Source organism: Chelonia mydas, chromosome 16, assembly GCF_015237465.2.
Source record: "Chelonia mydas isolate rCheMyd1 chromosome 16, rCheMyd1.pri.v2, whole genome shotgun sequence".
In the NCBI taxonomy this organism is placed as follows: domain Eukaryota; kingdom Metazoa; phylum Chordata; order Testudines; family Cheloniidae; genus Chelonia; species Chelonia mydas.
Window position 1 is genome coordinate 15,545,940 of NC_057857.1, and position 12,838 is coordinate 15,558,777.

At 48.3% G+C, this 12,838-nt stretch overlaps 1 protein-coding gene and 1 long non-coding RNA gene across 3 annotated transcripts in view; one reads left to right on the forward strand and one right to left on the reverse strand.

Moving 5' to 3' along the window:
- Window positions 1–12,838, forward strand: part of NTNG2 (netrin G2) — a 79,968-nt gene that overhangs the window by 53,584 nt on the left and 13,546 nt on the right. The window lies entirely within an intron of this gene.
- LOC122463101 lies at window positions 3,479–8,169 on the reverse strand. Its single transcript, XR_006286101.1, has 2 exons — window positions 6,744–8,169; window positions 3,479–5,588 (listed from the first exon to the last, which is right to left on the reverse strand). It is a non-coding gene; the product is annotated as an uncharacterized LOC122463101 (long non-coding RNA).

Here is a 12,838-nt window from a genome sequence, read left to right on the forward strand (position 1 = left end):
TGAATAGCGGAGCCACAAAAGTCACTCTTATGTGTGTACTATAATGAGGCCGAGGATGGTGGAGAAATAAATCTGAGGTTTTATTTGCCTGTTTCTTTACCAGAAAAGAACAAACAAACTTGACTCACCCCAAGCAAAGGGGCATGTGGGATTTAGAAGGCTGGTTTTGTGTCTCTCCTCTTTGCACAACTCTAATAAGGAGTTTTCAAATTGCAGGGGCAGGACCTCCACACTCCTACTTCTGCTTTGACCTTCCAGCAGAATGATGAAAAATCGGCCTGAGTGGGCAGTTGAGGATTTTTCTTGCATCAGGGAATTCTCCATAGCATAATGCCATGGTCAGGGAAAGAGGACCTGGCCTGAGCACTGCTGCATTCTAGTGCTTCCCCAGCTAACGGAGTGGCCCCTCAGGGCCCATTGCAGGGGGGGTGTAATTTAGAGCAGCCCTAAGGGTGCTCTAAGCTGGGCCAGGAATTGAATCAGCTATCTTTGCTCTGTTCCTCAGCCTCTTGGGTCCTGTACCAAGCCCCTCTTGGCCAGACCTGAGGATATAATCTGTGAAGTTTTATATTTGGAAAAGTGGATTTAGAGGGAAGAGCCACACTTTAATGATCATCAGAATGATTCCATAAAATGCTTGGGGACAGGCTGAACACACACACTGGAAGTCCCAGAACATTATTTCTTAATAACTTTTAGATTGCCCAGTAGAGATAACTTGTATCACTTTTGTGGTGGGGAGGAGGAGGTTTGTTTGGTTTTTTTAAAACTACATGCAGGCCTGGTTTCTCTCTTCTTTTGGAGAAGAGGAAATGAAATGTTTCTGCTGTTAGTTTACAAGCCTCATGCACTTATTCTGCTGCTGTGCTTTCTGGATCTCATTTTCCCATGGGGACATTTTCCACCCACGGTACATTAGTAACAGTCAGTCTTCTGGGGGAGTTGCTGGAAGCCAGTTGACGGAAAGGCAAAGCTTGATTGTGTGTGCAAGCTGGTGGATTCTTACCAGCCCTGGTGGGTTCAGCAGATGATCCCTAACATGACTTAGCCCTGTGGCTAAGGTCCAGATCCCACAGCTCCAAATGTCACCATTGCCTGGTCGGCCAGAAGGACCCTGACCACCACAGAAGTGGGAAGATGGGAGAAAGAACACCAGAGGGAATGTAGAAGAACTTATAAAGGGGGTGTACCTATATTTAGTTTATCATCATCTACAACCAAAGTCTCCAGTCCCATTGCCCTATAAATTCTCTGACCTCTCAGGCAAATCCATAGTTGCCTAGGGAGGTGGCCCCCAGCCTGTGCCCAACTCTCCCCAAACTCAGTACCTTACCTTTTCCCCAAGGGTGATAGTTTCTTCTCTGGACCCTTTCTGAGCTCTTTTCCTCCCTCAACATAGCACTCCTTCAGCCTCCAATCTCCTTGGGTATTACCTCTCCTCCTCTCAGCCCTGGAATGAGTTTAGCTAAACCCCAGGCCCTGCCCACTCCCAGCAGCCTCTGAGTGGAGTGGGTAATTGGAGTCAGCTGCTTGGTTTTCCCCTCCTACCCACATGTGACAGTCCACAAAGCCACAGTGTGTTTATGCAAATATATTCATGGAGGCACCATGGTTTAGAGTTTACAATGGGGGTTTAGATGGATCAGGAAACCTGGGTTCCATTTCCGCTAAGGCATTGTGTGACCTTGGGCTAGTCACTTCAGTTTCTTCATCTGTAAAATGGAAATAATACTTGCCCATCTATGCTAATATATATAGTGAAGAATGTGTGTATATTATCTACATACCTGTAATAATGAAACTTGGGTTACATATACATAATATGCACCCAATGTCATGTGATTTTTATCCATATTTGACCATAGCAGTGCTTTTGTGTATAGCGCGTGCGTGCGTGCATGTGTGTGTGTGTTAGAGAGAGAGGGAGCATCTTGCTGAGTATCTGTCCCTTATGGTGCAATTAATGATCTGCTGTCCTGGCTTCCTGGTATGCTTGGGGTCTGCCGAGGAGTGGGGGGTGCGGAGGGGATGGGAGAGGAGGGAAGGGGGAGATGGCAGAAAAGCTGCATGTTTCTTTTAGAGAGGAGTGAACAGCTCTGAGAGAAGAATCAAACCATCTTCCCCTGAACACAGGACCTTTGTCATTCTCTAGGCTGGAACCAGCCCCTCTCTGAAGGTTCTGGTTTACACCACTCACTTTTCAGTTAATGATTTCTCCTTTCCCAGGCAGTATCTGCAGCTCTAGGTTCTAATCCAGATCAGAACAAATGCCAACAATAAAACCTGTTCTCATAGCCTTTCTAGCCCCACAAGGCCCAGATGGTTCAGGGTGACTCCAAAGCTTTTGAAGAACACCATCTATGACTGGAGTTTGCTGGGAAGAGAGGCTTAAACTGTGATCCCAAGGGCTGCATGGGACTCCCAGCTGTTCTTAAACATGACCCTTCCAGAGAGCTACCCATCTGTTAATGGCCTGTCAAAAAGAGCAGGTGACCTGTGACCCACTTTCTGTGCAAAACTGGTTTCTTCCATTGAATTAAATGGTGCCATGCTGCATAATTTGCAACACGACGTCCATGTTTCTAGATTGGGGTTGGCAGGGCTGAGCTTCGAGCTCTCGTTCCCTCTTTTGTTCCTCTGACTTAATGTGTGTCATTGTGATTCCATCTCGTGGTTGGTCCTGATGAGAAAAACAGCCTGCTACGGACTGACAGCTAACTGAGTTACTCCTCTGGCTGAAACGGCAAGGGTGTGAAAGTCCTGGACTTGATCCCCATGGATGGCGATGGCCTGCACACATGTGGCCACAATACATTACGTATACATGACCAGGCCCATATAGGAATCAAAGACAAGGCCCTAATTCTGATTGGCCCCGCTAAATATGTTTAAAATCAGTGTAACTCTATTGACGTCAGTGGAGTTACTCCTAGAGCTGGGCCAGAACCCCAGCATTCTCCACCTGCCCCTTCGGATGGGTTCAAAATCCAGATCTGAATTTTGCTGCTCAGGTCCCAGCTATACTTTAAACACAGCGTTAGCCACAAAGAAATTTATAAAGTTTCCTTTAAAATGCTTCCCTGTCTCTGTGCTGTTTCTCCTTCTTTTGGCGTATGTTCAGTTCTTTTACCCTCTCAATTTTTGCTTCCCACCCTGAGCAGTCACTGCCAAACAGCCAGCTGAGCTCCCTGCCTCTGTGCCTATCCAACAGACGCAGAAAAAAGCAGGTATTTAAAGCTAGACTGATTTTTCCTCCCTTCCCCATTTGTGCTTTCATGTACTAGCTGGCAGCAGTCGGGAGAAGAATGTGGAACGTAGACTAGAAGAGCAGATTAGATTTGGTTTTGATCTTCAAGTTGCATAGATCCACTAGATGATTGCTCCTTTTAGCCGCTTGTAGTGTTCTTTGTGGTCAAGGTGGAGCTGTGGTTGTGTGTTAGTGTGAACCTCTTTTGCCTTTCATGTTGCCAAGGAGCAAATCCAAGGTGGGAGGGGGAATAGCGTCCATTTAAAAACATAGGGACATAAACTAAACTCAGCCAAAGGACACTGAAGGGGAGAGACAACTAAAGGAAACTAAAGGAGTCAAGCTGAAGAGAAATTAATCAAGTGCTTTACTTAATCTGTTAATTTTCCTTTCCTATTTCCTCATAGAAATTTGTCAGATTCCGTCAGATTTTCTGCTTTCCATTGTCAGGCAGTGACATTCTTTCCCCAAATTTGGGGTGATCAGAAAACCCCACTTCTCTCTACCTCTTTCTCTCTTTTTTTTTTTTGGTTCATGGTCCAACCATCTCAGTGGTATCAGTTCAGCTCTGGGAAAAGCAATTTGTTGGTTAACTGCTCTGACAGAGCCAGCAGAAGGAGCACAGAAATGGAATGCAAAACGGCGGTTTTGTATAGGTTCTACATAAATATTAGCTACTCCACTTCCGTATTTATTTATTTTCTGTTGGCTTCCTAATGTTTGAACAATCCAGTTTCAGCCTTTTCTCAATGTGAGGCTCATATGCACTTAGCAAATGCTTCCCACAACTGGGAGAGTGTAAGAAACATCCAATTTACTGGAACCCCCTTCCCCCAGTATAGACAAGACCTAGAACACGTCTTGTCTGCATTGAAAAAGCTCAGTGATGGGACCGTCCTGATTTTTGCTGTACTCTAATTTTAACTGAGAGGGTCTGGAGGAGAAATTTGTGTCTTTACCTCACACCCACCCCTGAAATGTAAAACCATCTGTGAATGTCACAAAGCTACAAGGGAAAAGTTCTTGGGATAAAGAGCATTAATAATTCTCCTGACTCTGTAAAGAGGAACAAGTGGAGGTGTGTGTGAATGACTAAAAAGCAAAATGCCTCAAGGGCTGTTTTTTATTGTGACTAATTAAACCCTTGCCAATTAGTGAGGGGTTTTTTTCATATTCTCTTTAACACCATATTAATATCAATCGGCTTCCATTTTCCCAATGAAAAGAATACTGTCACCTACTTTTAGAGCTTGTCATATATTTCTTACTCTGCATTGTTTATAATCCCCTAATAGGGGCTGGGAAATCACATTTCTCTCCTTCTTGGGTTTGTTCTTTAAAATTTGGCAAAGATTGAGGGGTGTTTTTTTTTCTGCTCTTCCTTATGTTACTCAACTGAAGCTTGAAGTTAACAACAGGGCTTTTTCATTTTACTTCCTGGTTTGTACACTCGCAAGAATGAAGATTGTCAACAAAACTGTGGCACTAGGATTTGCTGCAGACCCAGTGGGGAGGGCACACAGAGAGGTATTTTCAATGAGTGAGTTATTTACACAAATGGGCAGCCATCTTGTTTTAATTTCTTTGCAGTAGTTTCTTGAGTTCCTTCACTGATTTTTCAGAAAATAGGCAAGGCTGAAGCACAGGCCTGGGAGGTAGGAACTCCTGAGTTCTAATCTTGCCTCTGACACCAACTTCAGGGGTACTGGACCTGGGGATACTGGGGGTCTAGCAGCACCCCCTGGCTTGAAGCCGTAATGGTTTCCAACAATGGTTTCTGCTTTCAGCACCCACACTATAAACACTGTTCTAGCACCCTGCCAATTTCCTGTAATTTTTGTCAAGCTACTTAGAGTCCAAAAATGTCAGACATGGGTGGGTAAAATTAGATGCCTAAATCCCTATCTAGACACCTAAACAACTGGCCTGACTTTGAGAGGGGCAGAACACCTGCAGCTCCCAGTGACCGTGTGTTGCCGTCGATCTCTACACTTTATAGCCCTTGGCTCTGCACTTGGTCAGTATCCCACAGTGCCTCTAGGGGCGAAGGCCTCAGAAATGAAGGAATGCCTGCGGTGGTACATACCTAACGTGGGTGGCATCTGAAACATTGCAAGCTGCACAGTTGTATAGGTGCAGGAATAAGTCCGTGTCACTCCATTGAGGTCAATGGGGCTCTGCCAATTTATGTCAGCAGGAGATCTGGCCCTTCATCTCATAAACCCAAGGCTACTTCAACCCCTTTTGTAATGTGACTTTCTTATATTACCTCTGCAAGAATTCACCAGCTCATCGGCAGCTGCCCCACTGCAGGTGGGCGCCCCCCAGTCCAAGGCTGATCCTGGAAAAGAAGGTAGGAGACATGCTGCTGAACTGGTATAACAGGCTAGTACAGTCCACGTAGGGACTGATGCTTAGAAATTGCTTGTTACTAGAATTATAGCTCGGCTTTCCATGCATCTCTCTCTCTAGCCCAGCTAGGAAAGGCTCTGGTTTTGTCTATGCCCTGCACACCACTGGTAATGTGAAGAGGCTAGACTGAGCCTCTGGGTTTAGTCATATACATGAAAGATGAAGATGATAAATGGTAGAAGAGATTGTTCTCAGCTTGGTTTTCAGGTGAACTGCGAGGATCATGGAAATCTAGTAGATTCCTGAGTTTAGACTGTGTTTGTAAAATGGAGTAACTTTGTAAATTGTCAGGAATGTGTTGTTTAGCGCATAGACTCTGTATGTTTCCTTGGCTTCTTGCCCTGTGCTTATGTGACTATGGTGCGCTGTATACACTACATGAGGGAATCTCAGGAGTTGGCATGCTGGGCTTTGGAGCCTGAGGCTCAGCTTACCTTGCCTAGTGCCCCTCCTTCCTGGTTCATACTGATACGCTCAGTGCTGGCAGCAGACTGGCAATATCCAACCCTGTTTCCCAATCGATGAGCCCCTGGCAAGTTCCTGCTGTATAAATTAGCATCCCTTTTAATATAGAAGCTAATGTGTATTAGCGTTGGGCCCACATTAAAACCAAAGATCTGGAAATGCGAGGGGTTTGGAATGGAGGACTGGAATTCGTACCTAGTTCTGGAGTTCACTGTTGGTCCCTATCTCCATAACAATGTCAAGCCAAAAACCTGAAGCCAAACACTGCCCCAACTTTGGGGCATTTGAAATCTTTGTGGCTTGGGCCCAGCTCTAAACTACACGTAGATATGGTACTGTGTGTGGAGAGATGGATACATATTATCCATATCTATGCTAGATTGTGCTGATAGAAAGTGTACCAGATCTGTAGGGTCCTCATAATGGCCTTTATGGAATAATTGGGACCCCGAGTTCTAGTTCTACCTTTGCATCTGAATCTGACCTTGGCTGAGTCTTTTCCCCTCCCCCTGTCTCAGTTGCTCGGTCTGTAAAATAGATCTAATGATGTCCACCTTTGCAGGGTGCTTTGAGATCTATGAATGCAAAGCACTATATAAGTGCTAAGATTTACTGTCACCTGAGAAGGTACATTAGAAGTGGCTGGGCTCCCAGTGATGTCTGACCACCGTGAGGGGGTTTCCTCAGATCTGTGTTCTCAAATAGTCCCCCTGCGGTTTGTTCATCAGGTTTGAGTTGCTTATGTGAAATCAAGCTGATTCTGAGCTGAAGATATTTAAACAAAACAAGAAGAAAGTAATTGTCTTGCATTCTGTCAATTAACAGGGACAGATGCTTTCTTCTCTGGGTGGAGTTAAAAGTGTTTCCAAGACCAACCTAAGTTTCTACCACTTGGACTGTTGCCAAGTGAGCTAACAGGCATCCCTTCTGTTTAAGGAAGGGGTTAGAAATGGTGGCTAGAGGATCCTCTGTAGCTGGTGAGATTCCAGCCACAGCTTTCCTCTCCTGTATAGTCTGTAGAATAGCCATATGCTGCCAGCCAACCCAGCAGCTCCTTGTATGAGGAAAGGTAATTTTACTGCTTCTAACCCTTGTTGAAGACCCTAATGTCCATGGAGTGATGATGGTTTTTAGAAATTGCGGGGGGGGGGGGAGAGAAATTTGATACTGCTCCACCCTCTGAGTCACTGTGTCTGACTGAAGCTCCCTGCACGGCCTTTATGAGGAACAAATACAGTATCTACATTAAGCTGATGTTCTCTCTGTTGGTGCCATTTCAAGCTGTTCGGCGTCCAGCAAACCCAACAAGGTTTGGACCCAAACCTGTTCCACAGGAGCCTCCTGAAAACATCCGAGGTAAGGAGGTGCTCTCGGGCTCGGAGCCTGTGTCAAAGGGAAGCAAGGACAGAGCGAGGGGGTTCTCTTCCAAGGTCAATAAAATGCCGACGCATAGCAGTCATTAGAATGACTCACTAGGAGGAGCCGACAATGGGTAGCTAATTCCCAGGCGGACCATAAGAGATTCGGGCTGGACTAGCCCCTTAAGGCTATGAACGCTCTTCAGCCCGTATCCTGGAGCTCTTTCTTCGTCAGCTTGTAGGAACAATGGATGAAGACAGACTGGGATGGGAAGAAGGATGGTCTTGAGGAGTTGCAAGATCTAGATTCTCCCACTGACTTAATGTGACCATATTCAAGTCACTTCTCTTTTCTACACCTTCAGTTTCCCCATCTGTATAAAAGGGGGTGATGCAGCTTACCATGGAGGGGTGCCTGTGATTCTAAATCCACTCATGCTTGTGGATCACTTGGAGTGCCCTGAGTGGGAGATGCCAGAAAAGTCCCATTTTTTAAAATGAGATAAAGTTGGTGACCTTTCAACAAGCTTATTTAGAACCCACTGAGGGAGGAGGGGAGGTGCTTTTCCAGGTCCTCATGCTGGTTGCCAGTAATATACAGGAAACAGTTCCCTCAACCAGCCTGATGCCCGGTTGGACTGGAGCTTTGCTTTCCTAGCTAGGAGCTGTGGCTCTGCACCCAGTTAACTGAAAAGACACCAGCCACAGGTGCTGTATTTAGAAGAGATTTCACCTGCTGCAGCTGAGAACGCCACACGCCCCTCCCCCTGACCAATCAAATGGCTAGTTTAATTAGGCTAATCGGCCACCCTGGACTGACATAGTTAAGCCTAATTAGCTGATCCCTGGATTCTTAAACCTTCCCCCCCCCCCCCCCCCGCCCCCTAGACAGTTTTTTTCCTTTGGGTTCCTCAGAGCCATAGGCGTCTAGTGAAAGCCAGTCTCCTTGCACAGCTGCAGCAACAGAGAAGCCGGGGCCTGATTTTTAACATGGCCTTGTACCACGCCTCAGCGTCTGAGGCTGTCCCAAGTGAGTGTAAAGCCCAACTGTGCACTCACCACTGCGCTAGCCTCTCGCACCCACTGGGCCCAGGTACAACTAACCGGCCGACGGAGACGTGAGCGCCCAGACTGTTACGGACACTACCTCGTCCCAAACCTGGCCGAGCATGCTGGCCTGCCGTGCTGCGGCAAACAGGGGCTTGGGGGGGGGTGCCAGGGCGTCAGAGTTGACTCTGGGATCTGGCGGTTCCCAGTGTGACCCCCCCTCAAGTATTAAGAAAGAAGGGGGGGGTCCCCAATCCCTCATGCTTCCTCCCCCACAAAGTGTTCATTCACTTTTCTTTTACTTAGGCTTATCCCTCTTTCAGGGAAGTAGGCAGCTGGTGGGACCATTTCCCTCAATCCCTTACCAGGGGGTGGGACATCAGGGACCATCTCCTGCTATTTGCCTTGTTACCTCTGCAGCCCCCACACCTCGCCACAAATTACGTTCAGAACGGTCCTGTCAAAGGCCCCCCAAAAATTAACCATAGTGTTTGCTGAGCCTAAATGCCACTGAGTTGGAGGGTTTCACGGCCCTGGGGACTGGCACAAAGGCGTGCAGGTGTTCTGGTGTGTGTGTGGGGCTGCGTTCTGCTGGCTGCATTGCCCTTCATCCTGTGCCAATCCCCCGGCCTGGTGAGCAGCGACAGTGGGAGAAGAGGCCTGACAGAAGCACTGAGCTGAACTGCTCTGATCACAGCTGATCAAAAAGAATACACAGCCAGGATTGGGGCTCTCTCACCATGGAAACATCAGCCTAGCGAGGCTCCCCCCCAGGCTAAAGCCACCTGGCTAGGGGATAGCAAACAGCCCACCTGTTCAAGGGCTGTCAACTGCCTAAGGGCTCGCACGAGCTTGGGCTGCCTGCTGGGTTCACTTTTCTCTGATGGGGCTGCTGTTGAAACTAGTCAGGATGGAAACTCAGGCCCGCGGCACATGGCGAGAAGTAACAAAACGCAGGTGCAGAGGCGCCTGGGAGACTCTGGTGACTGTCTGTTTGTTCTCTGCATGGACCAAATGATCGCTGAAAGCACTGCAGCAAACAGGCTGCCTGACAGGGCCTGGCTGCCCTCATTGTGTCTTTTAGCCTTTCTTCTCGTCCTGGCTAACCCCATATTTGTTCTCCAGAGGGCAGTATCATAAAGCACTGGAGAATGGGCTGCTAGCAGCAACCCTGCACTGGCCCCCCAGCACCCCAGCCTGGCCGAGTGCTCCTTTTCTGTCATTGAGTAACTCTTCGCCCTCGCGTCGGCCACCTTAGGCTCGACAGGCGCTTTGCAAAGGCAAGTGAGTCCTCACTTAAAAGTTGCTGCAGCTGCAGAAACTGAGGCACAGGGCAATTAAGTGACTTGCCAGCGTTTTACACAATGGGCGTGTTACAGCAGGGGAAGGACCCCGCCGGGGGGCTGGCTGCCAGCTGCCTTCTCTGAGCACTAGCCCCTGTCACCGGTGTAGAGGGTTCACCAGCAGCCAGAAGGCTGACTGTTTCCTCTCCATGCCCTGCCAATTGTTCCCTGCCACCAAGGCCTCATTATTATGATGTATATTGTGGTAGTGCCTACCGTCCCCCCAGGCAGGACGGAGGCCCCATTGTGCTTGGCATCATACTTCCAGTAGCTCTTCGGGGCAAGGCCTGTCTGGGCCTAAGAACAGGCCCCGGGCTGTGATTTGTGCTATGTGAGGCCTAGTGGTCTGGCTACACAGGCTGGATCATCCCCTCCTGGTGCCTCTGTGGCTGGCAGCCCGATCCGGCAGCTGGCCCTGCCTGTAACTGGCACCTCATCCCGGCCAGTGCTGGGGATGCAGCCTGCAGTGTTCTCCTCCCTTCCAGTCCGCTGAGCTAAATCTAGCCCAAAGGCGCTGGGAGGTGCGTGGCTCCACCTGCCTGGTTGGAGAGGGCAGCTGAGAGGAGCTAAGCAGCTGCACCCATGCTATGCTGTTAGGAACATCCTCTGAAGCGCTGTAAAGCGGGAGCTTGCCCTCGTGGGGGTCGCTGCCATTCTAGCATGATGCAGTGAAACAACACCCCCACCCCTCAGGAAGAAGCACATCTGCTGAGAGACACAGCTTCTCCCAGGGATGGCAGAAATGCAGGGACACACAGTGAGCCTTTTAGCTGACAGCCGCTGGGATGGGGTAGGGGTGTTACTCAGCCAGCATCCGCTGGCTTACAAAATAACGCTCACTGGTGTCACTTTGCTGGTTGGTTCGTGATCGTCTATCAGTGGGCCATTTTACCTGGCGCCGCAGTCACTTATCCTAGACCCTAGCAAGGTGGGAGGCTGAAGGGTCATAAGCGCAGCAATGGGTTGGGGGAAATGCGTGGGGATCTGTTGATTAGAACAAGGTATTGGGCATCAGGCCTCCTAGAGCCTATTTCCAGTTCCACACCTGATGCACGATATGATTGTGCGCTAGTCACTTAACTGCCTTGTGCCTCAGTGTCCCCATTGTAAGAGAGAGCTACCACCACCTGCTGTACCTCCAAGGGCCTTTGGGAGGCTTTGCTAATGAAGATCTTGTAAAGTGCTTGGTGCTCCTCAGATGAAAGCCAGCTAGGAAACCGCTATGCGCAGGAAAAATAGAGAGACGGACAGTGTGAGGCTGGGGCTTTTTTGCTGGTGAGCCGTTCGTAATTCGAGAGGGGTTAGGCTGTTTACTGTCAAATGAAAGAGGCTTGTCTCATCTCATTCCCCCAGGAAACAAGTTAGTTGGGTTTTTTCCTTTTTAAGTCTATTTCAAGCATATTTGAAACTATACCTCACAGGGGCTCCTGCTCCAGCTCTTGCTGGCTGATTGACTGTTCTTCCTAAACAGAAATGAAGAGTAAAATTCATCCCTGTGCAGAGGGTCTGCAGGAGGCCCTGAATCTCCCTGACACCTTTGCACTGGGGTGAACTTTCCCCTTAGGGTACATGAGTGTGGACAGTACTTTGTTTGGCCTAAGAACTCCTATAGGGCAGGTAAGCGGAGAGTAGCTACACTACCTAAGGCTGGCACCAGTGTGAGGGGTACAGCCCTGGGACAAGTGCAGCTCAGAGTGTTATGGTCACAGAATGCTTTCAATGGGTGGGCCTGAATTAGTGATTAGAACAGGTGACTCGGCCTTGGGATTCCCACTTCACCAAACCACTATCTCCCCCCCCGTGACTCAGTTTCCCCACCTGTAAAGTGGGGGATAACTGACCCTTTCCCACAGCCTGGGCGTGTTGTGAAGTTTAATGTTTGTAAAGGAAAGTGGAATCCTTAGCTAGGCAGCTCTGTAGCTGTGTTCACACTGGAAGCTCCTTGGGAAGAGAACGTGTCATCTTCCGCCTTGTGCAGCACGGAGCACAGTGTGGGCACTTGGACGAACATAGCAGTGTTAAGTTTATTACCTGATTTTTTGTTATAGCTCGCCCCCCACCCAGGCAGCAAATCTGTTTGTCAGCCTCTTCTCATCCCTGCTAGGGTTTAAAAAGGACAAAGCATCCCAGGCACTGAAACCCATTAGCCCTCATTGGAAGCAAAGGCCAGGAATGTAATCGCTATGGTAATGCACTGAAGTACGGCTATAATGGGCATGTTAGCAGCAAAGGTTTCTCTCTGCTGGGATAGCTCCGAGTAAGTCCCCTTCTCGGGCGGCCCGGCTACTTACCTTCCACTGCTGTTGGGAATGCTCTCTCTCTTCCCGAGCACTGAGCTGTATCTTTTTTTTAATCTCGCATGCAGCTGCTCCAAAGAGCAAACCAGGACACACAGCACGCTCTGCTGGCAAGAAGCAGGCAAAGACGCCAGGTACTTCCTGCTGTAGTATGTTAGCTGGCTGGTGTGGTAGTTTGCGTGCTGTGAGGAGAGCCCTGCCTGGTCCTAAGCCTTAGAGCAGTGGCTCTTTCAGTCTTAATTGGGTGAGGTAACACTGGATAATATGGTCTAGATAATACTTAGTTCTGCCTTGAGTGCAGGGGACTGGACTAGAAGTCCTCTCGAGGTCCTTTCCAGTCCTCCACGTCTGAGTCTATAAATTGCTAACACCTTTTTGTATGCTATTTGGGGTGACCTACATTAAATGGAGTCCACGGAAAGAGGTATTTTTAAATGGTTAGACTTGTATATCTTTAGCCTGACTGTCTAACCTGATTCATTCCTCTACACATATGTAAAGCAGTGGGCAGGATCCAGAAACAGTAACTGCTTTTCACTGAACTCTGTGCAATAGAGCACTTTTATGGGTGGAATTTCTTATGCACCAAACTTTAGGGGGAAAAGAAAAACAAATGAGAAATGCAGAAAGCCACCAGCTGTCTTGAGCAGAAATAGATTTCAGCGATGC